The sequence below is a fragment of the Pseudopodoces humilis genome, chromosome 8, assembly GCF_049639895.1.
Source record: "Pseudopodoces humilis isolate 2021_Gansu_Grassland_sample_001 chromosome 8, ASM4963989v1, whole genome shotgun sequence".
Classification (NCBI taxonomy): Eukaryota; Metazoa; Chordata; class Aves; order Passeriformes; family Paridae; genus Pseudopodoces; species Pseudopodoces humilis.
Window position 1 is genome coordinate 30,301,773 of NC_142207.1, and position 21,563 is coordinate 30,323,335.

Genomic DNA, 21,563 nt, shown 5'->3' on the forward strand with positions numbered 1-21,563 from the left:
TCAGTAAAAGGCATGTCTAAAAATACCATCATTAAACTCCCAAACACTCATAAGGTTAGTGTATGCTTTTCACTTTTAAATGTCATTTCTATGGGATACTATCTACGAGGATCTCTTGTTTGGGAGAAAAGGCTACGTACAAATCTTGGAACCTTAAATATGCATGTATTCAAGGTCAGAATTAAATGAAAACCATGCCAGCCCATACACAGAGATTTAAGTTTTTTCCTCCAGTTTCTTCAGAGACAATCCGATTAAATTTTAAAAAAGTATTTAATCTGTCAAAAGATTAGACAGTCCTAATTAAGTTGTTAGAACAGTCAAATGTGAAAGTACATTTTCTTGCTCTTACCTGTTACCATCAAAAGCCACATGAACCAAAACCCAGCAGCTGTCTAGTGAGCTCCTGCAATTTTCGGTTCAGCCAGCCATATCCACCTGACAGGTGGAAGAACTGTGGGGTTCTTGCTCATTTCTATATCCATAAAAGAAGCCCTTCCAATGAGTAAATTAGACCAGTCATCATCTGTGCTCTTATTTTCTTTATGCCTTGCCTTTCTTTGACAACAAAGACTCCAGATCTTGTGCAGGGCCCCACTTATGTCAAGGGGATGTAACCGAGCTTTCGGTATATGCTCATCTGTTAACAGCAACTTGCTTGCTGTTAACAGAGCTTTACAGCATTTACTTTTGAAGAACAGATTTCCTGTTCCCAGACATGACAAGATAAAACTCACATTTTAACCATGTGGATATTTTAGGACACCTTTGTAAGTATGGCTTGAAATCATCCTGATTTAAACAAGCTTATTCCTGTATATGAGTTCTGAACCATCTGGTTTCATATAAATTATACTGAAGGCTTTTAGAGCAATTAGTATTCAATCTTTTTTAATTTCACTTCCCTTTTCTATTGAAGTGGAATTTCAGTTTCGTATGTTGCATGAATAGCGAGTACGTAACAAATTATGATACTGGTTATCTTTAAACACTTCAGTTGCTGCATATTCTTCCCCCCTCCAAAATTTATATCGGCCTCAGCATCCATCTTCTAACACACTGCATTTGCATAATCCAAAAGATCCACTCCTGATATTCTGACTAGAACATCCTGGGCTAGAACTCTATGAAAAGTATATTTCATAATAATTTCAGTAAATATTTTCCCATACTAAGAGCATTGAATGTTATTAATATTACAGAATATACTCTTCAATTACAGCATCAAGAGTGGTAGGAGCCATATGGCATTCTTTATTGTTTTGATCACTAGTTTGTTTAGGAGTCAGGTTTTTGAAAGTCTTACTAAACAATGTTTTAAACTCTAAAAATAAATGACTGAAAAAGAGAAAATTAACGGAGTAGTATTGTTACTGAAAAAAAATCTGCAAAAACCCTGAACCTATGGGGGTTTCCTTGTACTAACAAACTCGAGCCAGTCAGGGATTGAACGTGCAGCAAACTAGACAGATGGAAAAACCAATATACTTCTCAGTGATAAGAGACTAATTATCTACTGGTTATTTTAACCATTGCCTTCAAATACTGTACCTTTACTTTACAAATGTATATTTCTAATGCACAAGATGAGGACAGAAGACAAGCACAACTGGCAAGTTTCAAATGAACAACAGAGAATAGAAATAAGGAAGAAAGGTTAAGAGAGTTAACAGATGGATTTCAGAGAGAAAATAAATTTTATCTCATTTGAAGTTGAAGAGAACACAATATTCTTGTAGAGGCCAGTTGAATGTGATCAGCTCACCCAGGACAAATGAGATCAACGAGGCTGCAGAGTGGTACCATCACTCTGAAAACAGGAGTAACAGTTTGGAGCTATTTCCCCAAACTCAGGGTTCAGAAACACACAAGAAAGCCCTAAGATGTAACTTGGAAAGAACTTGTGCAAGAATCCTGAGAAAGCCCTGCAATGGGAAAGTGAAGAAGCGCAGCAAGGGCACAGCACAGCAGCACATGTGTGTCACGAGAAAGCACTTTGGTCCTCCAACTGACAAATGAGCTTTTATCTAGACAGAGGTTTACATTACCAAACCAGTACAGAACTGGGAACCAAGCCCTTGTTTCATCACTATCCCATCACCCCTACAATGCTACAATGGGAAAAACCTCATTGAGACCCAAAGTGCTGGTTACCCCCTAGCCCATGATCCCACCGTACCGGGCTGGGAGCGCACATCCCTCTCACAGCTGCACGGGAAGCGCGGCTGACCCAGCTCTCTCAGACTGGGGATTAGTCTGTGAGATCACACATACTCTGAACCTCTTTATGCACAAGTGCATGTGCTTCTCCTCAGATATAAAGAATGTACTAGTTAACCATAAAATTTGCACAGATGGGATTTTTTTTTTTAAATATAAGTAGAGGCTCGTTTTTTTCTAAGTTTTCTGCTATAGATTGCTGTCACCTGCTTTAATATCTATTCCTCTAGCAAGTCAAAATCCACTGTCAAGCCCTTACATCCAGAAGATGTTTTTTATCCAGTCATCTCCAGCGAACAGATATAAAAACTTCCCTACAGACTTGCACCTTTGAGCAGTTATCTTGGGAATGGAGGAAGAACCATTTGTCCCATGAAATTCAGTGATGACAGTGCAGTGGTCATTTTAAGGACTGTAATGAGCCTCTTTGGCAGCTAGGTAGAAAGAGGGTATTCTACATTTACTTAAGTATCTTCTTGGCATTCTTGCTTTTATTTCTTAAATCGATCCTCATTTATTCTGTCTCTCCTAATAATTAACAGGATTTCAAGATCAGAAAGGATAAAAAGCTAATCTACTCAACACAATCTGACATTACAAGAATAAAAACAAAGAAAACAAAAGAAACAAAGAAAAATAATAACATGGTATACTAAAAACTCAGGTCTCCTGTTGGAGTCACTCTTCCCAAAACTCTGGAGAAAATAAACCCCTGCTTTGAACTATATCTCAAAAAAAAAAAAAAAAAAAGTCAATCAAGAGATCAGACTGGGGTAGCAAATCCCTAAACTTCTCAGGGAAAGTACCATGGTACTTACAGAACAAGGCATTGAAACTTCTTTTGCCGACCAAGACAAAGTTAGATTTGAGGTGAAAGTGTACTCTTGTTCTAAAATAAAGTTTAATTCAGCATAAATATTCCGTTCACTAGGCTTTGAGAATTAAAGTAAAATTAAGACTCATAAAGCAGAGACTCAAAATCCGGGTTTCCGTGTATGTGAATGTTAAGATATAAACCACCAAAAAAAACCCGTGACAGTTCATGAGAAGACAGTGCAAATAATCAGGAGAGGCTTAACCCATTAAATACCTAACAAAATGACTTACTGTAGATGATTTATATTTATACAGTCTCAGAAAACATAGCCAGAACAGGAATGATTAATTAATCTCTCAAACAACACAGAGCTGTAGGAACAGAGCAGGCCAGCTCGCTGTTTGCATTGTGCAGATAAATCAAAGCCAGCCAGAATGGCATCTCATTTTAGTTGACCCCTTCCAGCCTTTCACTGGCTAGAAAACTCAATTTGTAGCAAATATATTAAAGTCCACATGAAGTTTTCATAAAAACATTCTAAAATCTGTTAACAGAAAACACTTTTCTTCAAAACAATTTTTTAAGGCACTAACTATTGTTCGATCAAGAACAGGTCTGCTGGAGTAGGAAACTTGAAAACTATACAAAGGCTCACTTCATTCATCCCCCAGCTGGTGAGACAGCCATGAGTGCATCCATCACACAGCTCATGCATACTACCTCCTCCTCAGGCCCCCTTCCCATCTATCTAAGCTACAAAACCTTTGGGTCAGACTTTCTGCTACAGTATCAGTGCAGCACCTCCAGAACAAAGCCCTGCATAGCACTGCTGCAATAGCCATAAATAATAGACCATATTTTGTTTTTCCATTTTTAAGCAAGTTTCACCCCTAAGGAACAGCCTGGCGCTGTCGCCTGCATCCATGCCAAAAAGGAGGAGAATGTTATGCAAACAACTTACATCACGACAGAGAAGTGCCTAGACTTCATTCCCTCTTGCATCACGTTCCCAAGCCCCTCCCAGGTAAGCCAACCTCCAGGCAGAGCTCTTGGATGGGCTGTTCCCTGTCAAGCCATCTAGAACAACTCCCACAGGTTGACCCACCTGCCCTCATCATCCCCTGCTCTCTAAAGGTAAGCAGTTCCTGCTGTGAGGCCCCAGCATGAACACCTGACTCTGAATCCATAAAATCAGAAATAAGTCACATAGAGTGAATTAACTTGGTGCTGGGAAATGTCCTTGTTTCAACTGTAATGCAAGACACAAGTGGAACATTAACCAACATAATTAGGGTTTCCATCAAAGTGAAACTACTTTGTTCTACAGCACTTAACACTTAAAATTGCTTTATTTTGTGTTGCTGATATGCATTTATTTAATGTGTTGTGCTATAGGTTTTTCTGCTTCTTCAATATGGATATAAAAACTCTACACGCTGGCATTTAGTCAATTAGATTGAGAGATGACAGTATGTGTGAAATATGTCAAGATCAGGTTTTTAATATGTTTAATGCACTTAAGATAGGTCTGAAGTTGCTACAATAGTGCTAGTATTAACATTAAAGTAAAGAACACTATGAATCCTCATCCATTAAAGAAAATCCATTAAACTCACATCTTAGGACTCCTGTTTTCCAATCTTGTTTTCCATTTAATACATGCACATTCAGACGTCCAAGCAGATTCTATTTGTTAAAGAGTTTGTTCTTAGTTGAAATCAGCCTCTGTGTTTTTTAACCAGTTTTCAATTTGTCAGCTGCCTCCAAGGTTTACACTTGATTAATGATGGTAATTTCCAAGTGTGCTTTCAGCTACAAACCAGTGCCCAGAGCACTCCAGGAACACACTGCTGCCAGCGCTGGGGAGGGACACAGGCACCCAGCTGCCCCACCGAGCCTGGCAGCAGCAGCAGCAGTCCCGGTCTGCTGCAAGACAGCAAGGCCTTCCTGGCCATCTCAGCCTCTGGGACCGACTGCCACATCTGCAGATGGATCATGTCAACAGCTCACAATTTCCCACACCTCTATATTAACTCAGGCCCACTGTACTGTAGCTGAAGATTAAGATGAGTTTTAGGCTGCATTCAAGCTGTGCCCTAGTTCCAGTCCACAGCTTCCTCCCATTAGCTCCTCATATTGTCAGCTTCTACTCACGTATTCAAACCTTTTTGATTTTTTTTTTAAAGACTTCTTATAATTTTTACTGGGTTGATGACTGCTACCACCAATACCACCCTTAAAAGGATGATTATTTTCTTTCCTCCTATTTCTTGATGGACCTTCAGAGAATACAAACAACAAAATACATGTCACCTTTTGTCGACTATTTCTACCCACTGAAACAAAAAACACACACACACAGAAAAACAAGATGGAAAACTAGCATTTTGTAATCTCTTTCCTTGAACATTACTAACTAGTGGACAACAAGACCCAATATATACCTTAGTAATGTAATTATGTTTGGAGCAAGTTTTTACTGAAATACTTCAGTGCCACATTTATTCAGCTTTTCTCTTCGGCCCTAGTTTATCGGTCCAAGTTTATCACTCCTCAACACTGCACTCTTCATTAACACAACATTCAAAAAGAGCCTGCCATTAAAACTTTAGAGCTGCTGAACGGACACGGATTTTAAACTCCATCTAACTTAGAACACCGCAGGCATCCGTAGCAACTATGGCACCTTCAGCACTGACTTCCTAAATAAGTGTCTGCTCCTACGCTTATTCCAATAAACAGAGCAACCAACAACCCGCTTACTAAACCCCATGGTATTTTAAGGATGTAAGGGCTCTGGTTCCGAGTGACAGCCACACGTAACGCCACGCCTGGATGCTGGCAGCAAGGAGAAGTGCGGGGATGCCTGTGCAGGAGCTCCCGCGGGACACGGCCCGGCCAGCTGCCACCGCCGGGATTACGACCCTGTCATCGGGGAGGGCAGGGGGCATTAAATGGCTCGGCCGCAGCACGCTTCAACCAAGATGCTGAGCTTTAGGAGAAGCGGGCCGGCACCTCACCGAGGTGGGCACCCAGCACATCGGCCGGCTCCGTGAAGGCGCAGCTGACCGGCCCCGGCGCGGCAGGAAACGCCTCCAGGGAAAAGCTGCGGCGCGGGCCCACCGGCAGCATCCCGGGCGGCCGCGGGGACGAGGCCCGCCGCCCCGGTGGGAGGGAGCCGGTGCCGGGGCAGACACCGGGGAGAAACGGACTCCGCAGCCCGGCGGCTCACAGCGGCTCGGTGCGCCACAGCCGGCCCCGGCCGCCCGGCGGGGCCGGCCCCCGCGGAGCACGGGCAGGGGAGGCGGCGCCGCCCCGCCGGGCGGCCCCGGCTGCCGGCCCGGCCCCCGCGCACCGCGGGGCCGCGCTGACTCACCTCGCCCGGGGGCGGCTCCGGGGGGGCGCTCGGCCGGGAGCATCGCAGCCCCTTTCCTGCCGCCGCGGCTGCTGCGGGCGGCGGGTCCGCGCACCTCCCGCCCCCCCGGCCGGGCCGCGCCGCCGCCGCCGCCACGCAGGGGCGCTGCGGGGAGGGACGGAGCCGCCCCCCGCCCCGCCGCGGGGGGGCCGCGCAGCCGCCCGGCAACGCCTCCGCGGGGCCCGCGCCGGGCCCGGGCTGCCCCGGCACGGCCGATCCACTCACGGGCTGTGTCCACCTGCCGGTCCGCGGGCTGGGCCTTGCGCTTAAATGCAGCGTTCGTGGGCCCCGACAGCCCAGTGACATTCGTAGCGCTTCCTGCTCCTCACAAGTTCCAAACAGCATAAGGAGTTAATTACTCTAGTGCCTTTCACAGCCACTGTCATCGCCTCTTCGGTAACGCTGTTTCTAAACTTGCACGCAAATAAAATTACTTGAATGCTTACAACGACAGCAACAACATAAACTTTCCCCCACACTAATTACCGAGGCAGAAAAAGGGAGGGAGGGAAACTCCTGAGCCACAGCTGAGTCGTGCTGCAATATCAAAAGGTCAGTGGTGTTAAACTAAAGAAGGGGAATAGTCACGAAGTGAAAGGCCAGTCAGATATTTGGGGTGTTTATCAGCCCTGAAGTGAACAGGAGGTCCTGAAGCTGTTTGAGGATTAAGCTTAAATGATGGTGTTCTTCACACCGGAGTTCACATTGGGCCCTAATCCAAGCAGGTCGATAAAGTGAGCAAGCACCACTGGCCATCTCTCCCAGTGGCACAGCACGGCTGCTGCTGCCCAGGACAGTGACCTGGCTGCAGACATTGTTAACTGGGATACCACAGAACAAACACATTAGTAATCTACTAATTAGTCATCTACTTGCATCTTATTTTGCATCTCCTTTTTCTAAGGAAGGATCCCCCTTTTTTTCAAAGAATAAAACAGAATTTGCATTATTTTGCCCAAGGGAAGAAATTGAGAGAAAACTACAAGTCTGCATGACTGAGGCAGATGAACAGGAACAGAGGCAGGACAGGGATTGGAGCCTCGATTTAATTTGAGTTCTGACTGAAGTGAAAGGGACTCCAGCTGGCATGGAAGGCAATGCTCTCTCCACGTTGTCTCCTTGCCACAGAGACATACCAATGGGGCATGGTATGTGGGTTCACTTTCCATTGAGGATAGCATCCCACTAAAATCCTGTGTACCTCTACAGTAAAGGCTTCTCCTGAAGGAGGCAGGAGACAAGAGCTAAATTTCCTAGGGGAGATGACCTGGGGCAGGAGAAGGCTTGTTTATCTTCTGTCTCTGTAAGGATTTTCAGAACTTGTCATCCCTGAGTATCTCCCCCACGGCTAATTAACCACAAAGAGAAACCACGTCTGAGACCAGGAGTGCAGGCCTCCTGTAATCTTGCAGAATTCAGAGACAGACGATTATCAGCTCATATAGTGGGGGTTTTATTACAAAATGTCACTGTAGTAAACCAGATCTAAGCTCTAAACAAAATTATTTCATCTTGATGGAGACTCTTCTGGCAAATTACTACAAAAGCTTTTAGGGAGAACATGTAATTCAAATAATTTGCAGTCATTGTTTGTCAACTAAAAAGGAAAAGCAGATCTTTGTAGTTACAGACTACATTTACTGAAGCCTTAAAAGCAGTTTCTCTCTAATCTCTGATGACTTCACTGTTGCCCATCACACTCAGAATGTGACCATCTTCTGCAGCCTTACTTGGAGCTGTGTTTTTCCTTTCCTTGTAGCTTTTTTTCCCCTTTTTTGTGTATTTTTAAATACTTGCATTGTGATCATCCCCCTTCCTTCTACTTGTTATCAGAGGTGCCAGGGTCATTTCCTAAATATTTTTTTTAAAAAATTAAATATTTAAATGTTCTTTGAATAGAGGAATTAAGACCAAATACATAACATTTCTTTGTAGGCTTCTGCATAACCTGGTATGTGAACAAGAAGTTACAGCTGAAGAGAACAGAGAATAGAATATGACCGATAAAGAGTGATGTACAATATGCATATATATAAAAATGGTTTAAAACTGAGTTTAAAAGCCCAATCCATCCCCAACTGAGTGTGGTGAGGTGAGCATGGTGAAAAGCCTGAGCACAAAACAGCATTATTGCAGCCTGACAAGCTACTCTAGCCTGGGCAGAACTGAACATAGTAGGGGCTCTGCATGGTTATTTCTTCCAGCCAGGCTGAGTGTAAACATTTGGATTTCAGCCTGTTACAAACTACTACACTTGCTCAGAGAGTTCTTTCAGCTATGAAAATGAGCATTAGGAAAAATGGACAAACTGCTGCACTGCTCACAAACTGTCCTAATACATCTTTATCACAAATATTTCTAGTCAAAGCAGTCTTCAGAGAAAAGGAAATGTAGTTTTAAGTCACTTGAAGCATAAAGGTTTTTTTAAAAAATAGTTGCTAGTATGAAGGAAAATAAAAAGCTGAGTCAAGTGCAAAATCCATTCAAAGTATTGAAATACCTCTTTTTCAAAAACCTCAAGCTCTGAATGACAGTAAAATGGGATATATAAATGTGATAGCTAAGAGATAGCTCTATATATACATATACATATAATAAATATGTACATGACCGCTGGATATTCAAAAATTCTGAAGTAATACTTTCTAAGCTGAATATAAAGCATACATAAAAATCCCATATAAAAACCTCCATACTATAAACACACCTGGGTTAACTTATCCATGCCCTGGGTTTCTGTGGGATTTTGGTTCAATGCATATGTTATTTTATAAAGATTTTGATTAGGTTAGAAGGGAAATAAAATATGGTTTCTAGGAGCTTAAATTTTCATGTATAGAAAGACTTAATGGTTTCTTTAATAAGCTGGAACTGTACTTTGAAATCAAGAATTTCTGGTTGATACAAAATATTCTGCTGTCCTTTAGCAGGTTTAACTCTGAGCCAAAAAAAAAGTAAATAAAATAAAGATAATTTACATCAGTCAGGTTGGAAAGATAAGTTGAAGGTGAGATTTATGCTGCTAGGACTTGCTGCAGAATACAATGAAGTCAACAGAAAAGCTTTCCTTTTAATGAGACCTTTAATATATTTCGCATAAAATGAAAACTAAACTACTTTTTTTTAGTCAATCCTTTGCTAGGAGAGGCATTACATCAAGGCAAAAATAACATTCATTTCTTCCTCTTGTGGAAGTTCTCTATAATACAACAGTTTGTACACATCCCATGGTAAATCTGGGAAGACTTTAATTTAGTATGAGGAACAGTGTGACTTTTCCTTACTTCTTCAAAGACTAAAAGCACTTATGTTACCAGTTAGAGAAAAATCCCAGCAGAGGAACTGAGAAACAGTCACCAAATGAATCAGCAAATCATACACAGCTGCAGCAATGTTAATGGTAACCAAGGACAAAATATTCACAGCCCGCAAGACAACCAGTGCAGTGGTCTGTCCGGTTTGGCAGGGAAGCAGAGTATTCTCTTCCTCTGAATTTTAATCTAACACTTCTAAAAGCATTACATTCATTAGCAAAAGGAGAGCAATGCACAAAACAAAGGACAGAAACAGTGTATACTGTGACTGTCTTTACTGTGTGTGTATACACCAACTTTTTTCCTACTGGATAGGCCTTTTATTTTTTTTTTTTTCCCTTGAATTCAGATTTGTCTTTGCATGGTGTCTGCTTATACAGTAATCAACCTTTCCTCACCTCAATACCTTTGAACCCACTGGCAGATATTAAATTTGGTGGGCACACATATTAATTTCCTACAACATAATACAGAAAAGAAAGCCAAGACAGTCCCCTCCATGGGAGGAAATTACAGGGCAGGAAGTCCACAGTGTCCAGTGTCCATTTGTCCAGTGAATCACTATTTGTGCCTGAGCAGCAGTGAAGAACTTATAGGCAGGTAAAAGAATAGAAGAGGGAACCAGATTAAAAAAAAAAAGAGAGAACAGGTGAGACATTTAAAGTGGTGACACAATGGAGTGCAAGAATTTGCATTTGTAAAAATACAAATACACAAACCTTTAGGAAATACAGCTTCATTGGTTTTGCTGTCCACAGAATAAATGTTTAACTTGGGCTGCTGACAACATTGATGCCATTGAATAGATGCAAAAATATAATGTCCTTGATCCTGTCATGACTCTCCAGATTGTGCAAAGCCCTGCTGACCCTGTAGTCCAGGCAGGAGCTAGAGATAATTTATGCAATTTATCCACTGAACCTGCAATGAATTCTGCATTGGCCTGTCTTCACAGAGGGGAAGGAAGCTTAACCAGCCAGAGTTCAGAGACGGATCTACTTAGACCCTCTGGGGTCCCCAGTGGGGGGTCCCCAGAAAAAATCCAACTTTTAAAACTTAAAAGGATAGCTCCCACATGCTCAAACATCTTATTCTAAATAAACACTAGAAATGTTAAAATTAAAATGCAAAATGAGTAGGGCAGGCAAAGCAGTTAAAAATAGGACACATCCTCCTACCTCCTCTGCCCACTATGTCCTTGCACAATGAGTCCTTACTTCTACATGACTTTAGTAAAACAAATGTATGGTTCTTGTGCTGTGTTCTCAGTACCTACTGAGCCTTATGTGTTTGATGACTGCAGGTATGTGACCAAGGGACAGCAAACTGACCACTTCTCTCTGATCCCTAGGAACCTCGTTCTATCCTCTCTGAGAGCAAGGGGTTGAGCAAATACCAGCATTCAAGCAAGAAATTCTTTACTATTATTGTCCTTTACAGCCACAAAATAAATGCATATAGAGTCAGATATCTCTGCTTTCCCAATTACTAGTCAATGACTTGAGGTCAGTGGGAATTTGAGTTCTCAGCTTTTAAAAAATTAAATTTCTGACAGTAGCTTTTAAAGGAAATACCATACCATTGCATGGCAAAATATTCCCTGACCAAAAGCAACCTTAATTAAAGTTCCATATTCTACATATGAAAAGACTATTCAAGAAAATTAGTTCTGATTTTATACAGCACTTTGAATACAAGGGCTAGCTCTCAAAATTTATATAGCTTTAAAAAAAATGGTGATAACTCACAGCACTTTTCACCTGAACTGGTTTTTGTTTGTTTGTTTATTTTAATAATCTGCAAGTGCAGTCATGTAGTCATCTCCCTGGTTAAATGCAGATCTTCTAAAATGTAGCTTTGTAAACCTAAGCCATGACTAAGGCATTTTTGTTTAGTACCTGTAAATTTAAGTGACACAAGCAGTGAAATCATCTTTTGTACTGAGGAACACATTGCACCAAATTTGGACCAAGGCTAGCTGTTGACTTCAGAGGCCTCACATCTCTCTCTAGAGCTGCATTTGCCTCAGTATAAATGAAAGCAGTAAATGTCACTTTTCATGCAGAAGGGAGTCACAGTTAGCCAAACCATCTAGCTTCTTTTCCCAGAAAGCATACCAATCTTTTTATTTTGTATTTCCTCTCAGGACCTCCAACATAATGGGTTGATCTCTTAATTCCTTCCTTAATAGGAGAACGCCCAAGCAATACTAGTACTTAAATTTAGTTTCTAGGTGAATTTCAAATGGGTCCCTCCCCTCAAAGTGGGAAAGCAATGAATGATTTACTGGTGCCCTTCTCAAACTCTCAAGATGATATCCTCATTGTGAAGAACAAAGGACCTGAGTACTTAGTAAGAGGATTGCCGCAGACTTCAGTTACACTGGGAGTCAAAGCAGTATCTCTGATCAAAAGTGATTGTAAAATAAATAGAAACTTTTTTGACAACTTGAAAGACTCAGCTATTGAAAATGGGCTTAGGACAGGTAAACTATATTGCCAGTCATGCCATGGAACAGTAATGGCAGATTTAATGCTCTCTGATAATATTAAAGGACAAAGTTATGTATTTTTTTCAGTTTTTGTGTTCTCTTTTCTGGTTGGAAAGAAAAATCTTTAATAACATCCAAGGAATATTTTAGATGTTTTCTTTTTAGGGCTATCAGTGCAATGTGAGATAAAGGACTTTACTTCATATAAAGGTACAAATTGTTTCAGAAATACTGTACACAGCTATTTACTTGTTTCCTACAATATCCCAGTTATCACAATGTATTTAAGATAGCATATTGTAATATTCTCAGAAGAAAGCTTCAGAACACATCTGTTTATTTCAGAGTCTGAAACTGAAGATAAAAATAAGACAAAAAAAATCTCAGAAGATATTAATAGTTACATACTTACCAAGCTCATTAATAAATTCATTGGATTCTTCCACAGCAATGTTTCTTTTCCAAACCTGGAAACAAAATTATTGACAGTGAAAAAAAACAACATATGTTTAGTTTTCAACAAAATGCTAATTTAGGTTTGAAGGACCTGATCCTGCAGTGTGTGCTGGCCTAAAGTTCTATTACAACAACTGGGGACAGACCTCAGGCAAAGACCAGGTCCCACATCAGTGGGATGGCACTGATTGCCCAGGATTGGGAATGGAGAGCTTATATTAAATTAGTTGTCATGATATAGCTACTGTGATATAGCCTGGTTTCAGGAAGCAGCTCCTCTTTAAGGCAGATATCCTTGAGAAAGTTTTTCCTTCCATTTAATGTCTTATTTTATCCACAGTTACCAAAGCATCTTTCCCAGTCTCTTTAACAGAATCATATAGTCAAGTATAAGAAAATGGACCTGAGCTATTTGTATATGGCTGAGGGAATAACACCACTCCCAGGTATCAGGTTTCAGTGCCCAAAGTGTTATCCCGAAGTCTGTTTGGAAGTGTTGGCAGGATCTAAATGACCTTACAAAAGAATTTCTCTAGCAGAAAAAAAGGGATATTGAACTGTTTCGAAGTTTTGATTTTTTTCACTGCCTTATTGGAAAAGGTCAAGCTTTCACCCATATGGTACAACACCTCACTAAAGTTAAGGTGTTTTGGAGGCAAAGTGGAAAAAGGAAACAAACTTGACGAATGCTATCAATTCGGAGTGCACAAGTACTGCCAGAAAAATTGTGGTGTAAAAGTTAAACATTGTGATTTAGTGTCACTACAGTGTATAAAAGAGTAACCTCTCATGTTTTAGCTTTGCAGTGAGGAATAGCAAAGTGACTCCTTCTCACGTCATTGCGCTGAGAGCTCCCAGGGTCCGGGCTGGACTTCCCTCTGTGCTTGGCACCGTGACCAGAAGTGCCACCTGATTCCACCTGGCTGTTCCCCCCTGCTGCACAAAGAGCACGGCTTCCTCTGCAGTTGTTAACAAAGCATTTCAAACTGAGCACTTTTACTCTAGGAGACGGAGGCCAGAATCTCAATCCACTTCTAAATTTTTCAGTGAGGATTTTACAGTTTTTCCATTGTTTTAGTCTCTTGCAGATTGCGATCTATTTATAACAGCTCAGCTATTTCTAAACCTCAAGCAGACAGAAAACTGATGCGTCATTGCAAGGATATGCCTTTGAAATGGCTGTGTGGGAAAAAAAATAATTCCAAAACACAGGAAGGTGACAAAAGTAGAAAAAAATAGTCTTTGTCTATGTAACACTATTAACATTCCTTACCCCTCTTCTGTCATATCTCCTGATTTCCTAAATCAGCACATCAACTATGAATTCTAAGTACCTGTGCTTTTTAAAGTCATTTACTAATTCCTTTTCTTCTTTCCCTTCTCTTCCCCTATAAATAGTTCTATAAATAGTTGAGTAAAGGCCTGTTGCCTGCAGAGTTGGATGATTTTATCTGCTTTTAGGGTGTACAACCTAGCTCCCTGAGGATTTCTTGTATTGCTACAGCATGCTATTAACTGTTTGTTAGCAGAAGGCTCAAAACTGTCAAAGCATCTATGAGGGAGGAAAAAAAAATAAATTTTATGTGCAAAACCAATTGCAAAGTAAGGAATAATTCTATTTTAGTATAGTATATGGCTTTATTTTTTTCACATGTGGAGAAATTCAGACACAAATTTCATAATATTTACAGAGGAAAAAAAAAAATCAGGATATTCTCCTCCTTTCAAAAAGAATGTTAGTATTAAAAAAGTTCCAGGAAGGATTCTCAGAAGTTTGGACTGAGTTCTCTGCCTGGAACAGCTGAGTAGTCTAGTATTCACCAGTCAGGAAAAAAGGCTAATTAGCAGATCTAAAAAGCCCTATATTGGAGAAAGCAAATTTATTTACTCTTTCTTCTTGTACATGGAAAATGAAACATCAAATGAAGCTACGAAGAGACTTGTCCAAAACTTGCAGATACTGTGGATGCTAAAAGTTTGTCAAGTGCCAGCAAAGGAACATGCCAGAAGAGAAATCCCCAGGTCACTGAATTTTTTGTTTCCAAGACCTGTAATCTTCTGGGGAACAACTGAAAGATACTAGAATAACAATAAGTTAATAGTTTTCAAAAATTTTGTATCACAATTAATTTCCCCCTCAGTTTTTCAAAATATCTTACATTCTTATAATTAAATGTTTCAAGGTTTTGCAGCTCCCCTTTGGGTCACAGGTGGTTTCATGAGCCCTGCAGTTCTCTGGCCCACCATGTAGTAAGCGCCACTAATCCTCATACCTTGCCTTAAAAATAGTATACAGATGTACTGAATTGGGAAAGAATTTTTCCTATTCCAGAATGGCAGAGCCATTCTAATTTATTTAAAGCAGCAGCATTTCCTATCTGAGTGACAGAAGGATAAGCCAGAGCAAGCTATCAGCAGCTGGCCCCTCCTTGTCAGCTGTATCTAAGTCAGAAAAGCAGTAGTCAAATGCTCCTCATGTCTTTCATAGCCTTGGCCACTGATAGCAGGAACAGCAGGGAATGTTAAGGAAAGCCTAAGATCTCAGTTTCTTCTTTATTTGTAGGATGTGTGCTGAATAACATAACTACAGAGAGTGCAAATGCCATCAGCTCTGGACTGTAGGGGGGTTTTGTTGTTCAGGTTGAAGCAGAATAAAAAAGTTAAACAATTAAACTGAACACTATGAAGTAAAATTGTGAATCAGCCCTCCTGATGCCTAAAAACCCTTCAGACAGCACTCTCAGAAGTAAGACTTCTAATCTTCTCCAGTATCTCTTCTCTATATATATATTCTCTATAATCTTCTCTAAAATTCTCCAGTAAACTGTGTTATTTATAATTTTCATTGGCAAAAATGAAAATGTGTATAGACACAAATGTATATGATGCATAAGTTGTCTGTCTCATATTTCTCACTTTCTAAATTAGTAACTTAAGCATAAACTACCATTCCATATAGTAATACCAGAAAATAATTTCAAAAACTTCAAACTGCAATATATATTAAATTTTGACCCAACAGCACCAAATTTTAAGTCAATACAGTATCACTAAAATAGAATGCAGTAATTAGTTTACAAAACCTGTTTTATCTTACTCATCTTTAGATTTATAAGCTAAACAAAACTGGTAAACCTTTGCACTTTGAGCAAGGTGGGGGTGATCCTGCAACAATGGTGGCTGAACAAATATACACAGTTTATACAGAAAAGGTGCAAGAGGAGGAAATGGATATTGGAAGGTTGGTTACTAATTAACCCAGGCTATCCGGGAAAGGGAGACAGAAAGTGAACTAAACTACAGCTTCAATTTAGCTATTTCCTGAGCTAAAGCTCTTTAGAAACACATCTGAGCTATAGGTTTTTTTTCTGTGATAAGTATACAGTACTCATGTTCTATGTATTACAAGGGTGTGCAAGATTATAACAGACCTGCAGAGCATGGAAAGTGAAGGTTACACAGTGGGGTCATTGCAGTCAAGTTTCCAGGTGTTGAAGTCACATCTTGAAGGGAGAATGTTTTCCTTCACCTTCCAGAATTAGCACACATATTCCAGAGAGAACCGCTCTGGCTGTTACTCTGCAGTGACAAAGTCACAACCTGTCGTTGCAGTCATTCTGTGGTGAGTAATGCTGTGGTACCTACAAGCATTATGACTGATTACTGTGAATAACTAACAAAAGCAAATGAGTCCCTGGGAAACAGACAGATGATTGCAAATACCCTACAACTGCCTGAAATGACATACTGGAGAACGTGACGGAGTTTGGGGCTTTTTACTTCTGTAAATAGAAATACTAAGCTTTTTTTTTTTTTTTTTAACTTAGAAAGCAAAGAAGGTGGGAAATTCTTAGATAGGTGGGAAATTTCCTCAGAAGAAAAGATAAATTGAAAGACTCCTGGGGAAAGGAATGTGGCTGAGTGAACACATTTTAGTACATGGAGAATTTGTTTGTCCTGTGCTAAAAAAATAGGCTCATTTCCTTCTGCAGAACTGGGTAACAGCCGACAGGTGGAAGAGTTACAGGCTCACATGTGAAGCCATGGTCAAATTATTTGCTTGGAAAGAAAAAGCATACATCCCTTGTAACACAGACCCTTTTAAATAACAGTTTATAACAGTTCAGAGAACAGTTTTCTTTAAGATATAACTGGAAAATATATTGTGTTGATTTGTAAAGCAGCACAGAACTTCAAAGTATCTGAACCTTCTTCCTACGGATCCCATAATCCTGGGTCATTGTGCTATGTGCATTGTGGCTTTTTACTGGTGTTGTTTAATGTTTTTTCACTGGTACATGCACTGGAAACATATAGATAAACTATATTTATGTTTTACCTCACTAATAGGAGCACTGGCAAGAGGCCATTTGTTATCAGTGTATGGTGTCCTACTGTGTCAACTAAAAGGTTAATGTTGATATTATGATGAAACATTGCTTTCTTTACTTCACAGAAGTGAGAACTAAAGTAGAGTGAAAAAGCAACAGTCATTTTTCATGGCCTGCTTCTTCAGACTATTTGAAATATACTGAAAGTTCTATGTTGCTGTTGTAATTGAGGTGACAGCTGAACCTGCAAAATTCAGCTGCCTCTTACTAGGAAGGTAACTGGTCAATGGTGAATATTCCAAAAGGCACACAAAAGCTAAGGGATGCTAGTGGTGACACAGGAAAGGAAATGCACAGATCAAATGTGTTTCATGACCCTCCTGCTCAGTCAGGGGGAAAAAAATAATTCCATTAACATTTCAAATTGAATATGGATTTCTCTTCTTTTTTCTTTTTTTTTTTCTTTACATACAGTATCTGCTTTCTTATGAAATTCTTTAAATTTAGCATAAAACAAACAAAAGATGTTTTGTCTTAGTGTTGGCCAGAACTTTCTCCTCTTTATTTTTTAGGCTACAAATGCCAATAAGGTCTAAGGTCTTAAATTTACAGAATAGTGTCTTAGACAAATTCTTCGTGGTGCAACATCTCCTAGGCAGAAGCACAGCCTTTAATTACATGCTTTAATTTCTTGGCAGGTCCCAGATTGAAAGCCTGCTGTTAACTCCTGCAGTTAACTGTACAATAAAGCACCTTCTCACTCCAAGAGCCTGAAGAAGTGCTCTTAGCAACAGCTCTATAAGGGAGTGCCTGCATTTTTCTTGGCAGACAGAGGTGTGTCAAAAGATGACTCAATCACCTTGAGTTCCATGTTATTTCTGAAATAATGATATATATTTCCATACAGAGCTGTTAACAGTATGAGCCTCTCCTCCAGCCTGCTATTGCAGAGACACAGAGTGATGGACTGTCTGGGTCTGGACAGGAGAACCAGTGGCACAATGAAATCCATGGAGCAGATGCAAGGCTGAGATTACAGAGAGGAGATAATGAGCCTAGAGACCGTGGATTTCCTTCAGAACAATTTAAATCTATGCTGTGCCCTGCCACAGCTGCCACTGCCTTTCTTCACTGAGCATTATATCCCTAGGGAAGCATATCCACTCAATAAGTGCTCAAGGAACCAAGTACTCTGTCCCTGTCACTGCAAGTTTGTTTATGATCCAGGGTGACCATATTTCTTTCTTGAAAAAAAAACCGAAGAAACCAAAACAAACACTTCTCCTTCTGACTTGCTACACATCCTTCTGCCAGGTTAATCATTATACACAGAGCTGATAAATTGAGTTGCATTGAAACTCATGATTACCTCATATAGGACGCTAATAATTTATACTTTGAACAGAATATATCTGCAGCAGTGAGTGATAGATGCTTATTTGATTGCTTAAAGGCCTCTGTTTTTCTACTGACCTATTTTTTCCCTAATTTTTAAGTTCTCCACTCTGCTCTTCTGTCCTTTGCATCATTTGTGGGATTAAGTGAGGTATATTTCCCTAGGCAATGTTCAAGTCATTTTTTCATGAACAGTTTTCATTGTACTCCAGGATGAAATAAAACAGAAAAAAAATTTGAAAAATATTCTTAATATTGACTTTTAAAACAAAATGTAGATCTTTTCAAGTGAACATAATACTTGTGTGAGGTGCCAGACTAGAAACACAGAAAGATTTGAATACACCACATCCATTTAATAAGATACTGACTGTCATACTGTCAGCCAAACTGTCCTGCTGAAGAGCCTTGCTTTAATTTAGAGTAACAAATTCTTGAAATAAACATACGAGGTGCTCAATTCCCTGGTCTTCCAGAAAGCTACTAATTAGCATCAAATGCTTTTGTGCTTAATTCACTATGATTCTGATGGAGACAAAATAGGTGACTAGTCATTCACTATGACCCCTGAGTAGGAAGCAGATGGTTCAAGTCCAAAGTGTGTGACATTCCAGCTGAACAACAAACAAAAGAGGGAGGCCAAGAGGAATCTTACATACAGGACTGAGCTCCTAAAATGGATTTGTAATGATTCTAAATGTTTGGGTGATTTTTTCCCTTTTTTTTTTTTTTTAACTGCTTCTCAAATAATATAATTCTACCACAACAGATAGATCATAAAAGGAAAATTTCAGGTTAATGGTAGTTGGCAAGATAAGCATATAATCTGCATTTAAAATCTGATGTACATTCATTGATATAAAAGGTATGAAAAGCACTACCTCCAAAGCTAACTGAACCAATGCTAAATATGAGGTAGACTTACAAGCAGGCCAATAGTGCTTCAAAATGCTACTGACAAAGGATTTGCTGCAACATTTTAAGGTAAATCAGTCAAGTGACATGAATTTAATATTTGGAATATTGTTCATCCTCAGGCTGGGTATGTAATTCCAGTAGATTATAATTATGAGTTACATAAGATTCAGTGGAAGGTTAAAAGGAGATATCTAAAATATTATTCACCATTCACAAGTAAGACTTTTAAAACACCAGGATAATTAGTTCCATTAAGGTTACATCTCCATTGATAGGGCTCTAGCTCTTGCTAACAGAAGTCCATCAGCTGATCTGTCTGTTGTGTCACATGCAAATGTGTTAATTAAGCTTATTCATAACTTCCTTTGTTTCTGAGCCTAAAAATTATGCATGCCTACATTTGCCTTTCAACTCTAAGATAAAATTTCCAGAGCTAGAGGAGACAGGCTGTGGAGGAAGGCACTGAAGTCAGTGAGCCCAGTTCTCAGGCTTGAGGCTTCTATGCACTAGGAGAAAATTACATGTTCTGCACAATACTTTTTTTCAGGCATCTCCAATACTTTCAGAGTCAAAGTTCATTATTTGGCTGTTATTGCGCCTGTGAATCATTAAAGACCACACCCTGATATAAGATTCTGCATCAGCAACATATATGGAAGGTTTGATGCTGGTGAGAAATCTAGTCAAAACCAATGTATGGGTAGTTTTGGCTTGAGAAGAACGTGTGCAACTAACTCATGTGAGGACAATGTTGAGGAGAATTATATATATTGTAAAATCTGTATTTCAGATAGCTAAGTCAAACCAAGTCAAAAACTCACAGCTGTTGAGGATCCTTGGTTCTTGGAGTCTATCAGAGAGATTTCTTAAGAATCAGCACTACCACTTTGCACTCTATACCACAAGTCTTAGAAGTTCTGTTTTCCTTACTAGTTCCAGTGCTATTTTCATGTAATACAAGCAAAGTACCTCAAATAACAACCAGTTAACACAAATAAGCTTGATTTTAATTTCTTATAGAAGCACAGAGTAAATCTTGAATTAACTGATATTCTGGGACAGTGCTATTTCAAGAGGTCCAACAGGGACAGTATTTTGAAATACAGACCCACATGGTGTGAAAACCACATGGCTTTTTCCTCTTCCTACATGCAGGCAGCTCTGACTCTCACAGAATTAAGCACACACATTGAGAGCAGAACAGCAGACGTGATGACACAACGAGATGCAATACAGATATCATTTGCTAAGCAGACTCCTGAAGTCTGGAAGGCAAGCTTCCCTGCCATCACTTGCTTCATTCCCTGCTTCATCCTTTCCAGACCTGGGAAACTCAAGAACTAATTATACAGCCAAAGACACCCTCAGCAGTGAGATATCTTTGGAGTATTTTTTTGGTCCACTAGAAGTTAACTGTCCTACCAAGAAAAAATGCACTTTCCTCTAGCCCCATTCCCACACACACTCCCTACAGCTATTTCCACCCACGCTACAGATCTTTTTAACTGTGTTTAAAAAGCTGAGAGCGAGAGAAATATGCTGCTGCTGGTGGTGCTCCTCCTCCTCAGGTGGGCGGGTTGGTAGCTGGTCAGTTTTCTGCAGCATTTCTCATTGCTAGATGCGTGGGAGGCTGAGAGCAGAAAGGGAAGGAAGCGGTCCTCTTAGGAAGGGAGGCGTATCAAAGCGAGTGGGAAGCAAATAGCCCCTTCCTACCTGCACATGTGCAATTATATGCAATTGAAAAACTAACACAATAGATCTGCAAGCAGAGCTTTCCAAGCTGTAGTCCTAAAAGGTATCAAACAGCTTGGGTCTCAAAGCCAAAGTCGGGGGTGACCAGATCTCTGGGAAGATAGCATTTTTCACCCACGGAGAACAGGCTCGTGGGGAGGAAAAGGAGGAGGGAAGAGGGCGTTCCTTACAGTTATGGCTTTGTACGTAGGTGGAGGGTGGTTCGGGGAGAGGAGTGACAGATTGCTTGTGGCAGCAGGGAAGAAAGATGTAGGAGGGTGTTTGCCCAGGGTCCCGTCTCACCCAGAGGGTTCTGGCAGGGTGGCTGCAGCACGAGTGCTATGTCTAAGCCGGGGTGGTGGGAGGAGAATAACTCACTGCTGGATGGACCTCGCTTGGATCCTCTCTGGTTTTCTCATCAACACGGCAGCATCTGCAGCAGCACCCAGCCACTCCCACACTTTCCCCGGTTCTC

General features: G+C 40.4%; 1 protein-coding gene across 4 annotated transcripts in view; it reads right to left on the minus strand.

Annotated features, from left to right (window-relative positions):
- The window catches only part of MFSD6 (major facilitator superfamily domain containing 6), a 43,003-nt gene extending 21,440 nt beyond the window's left edge, over positions 1–21,563 (minus strand). For 2 of the 4 annotated variants that reach the window (XM_005530343.3, XM_088059003.1), the window contains exon 1: positions 6,414–6,518. The gene's annotated coding sequence lies outside the window, so the exon portion shown is untranslated. Of the gene's footprint in view, positions 1–3,998; positions 4,098–6,413; positions 6,519–12,669; positions 12,725–21,466 lie in introns of those variants that run through there. The other 2 variants (XM_088059001.1, XM_088059002.1) reach the window with 2 other exon arrangements.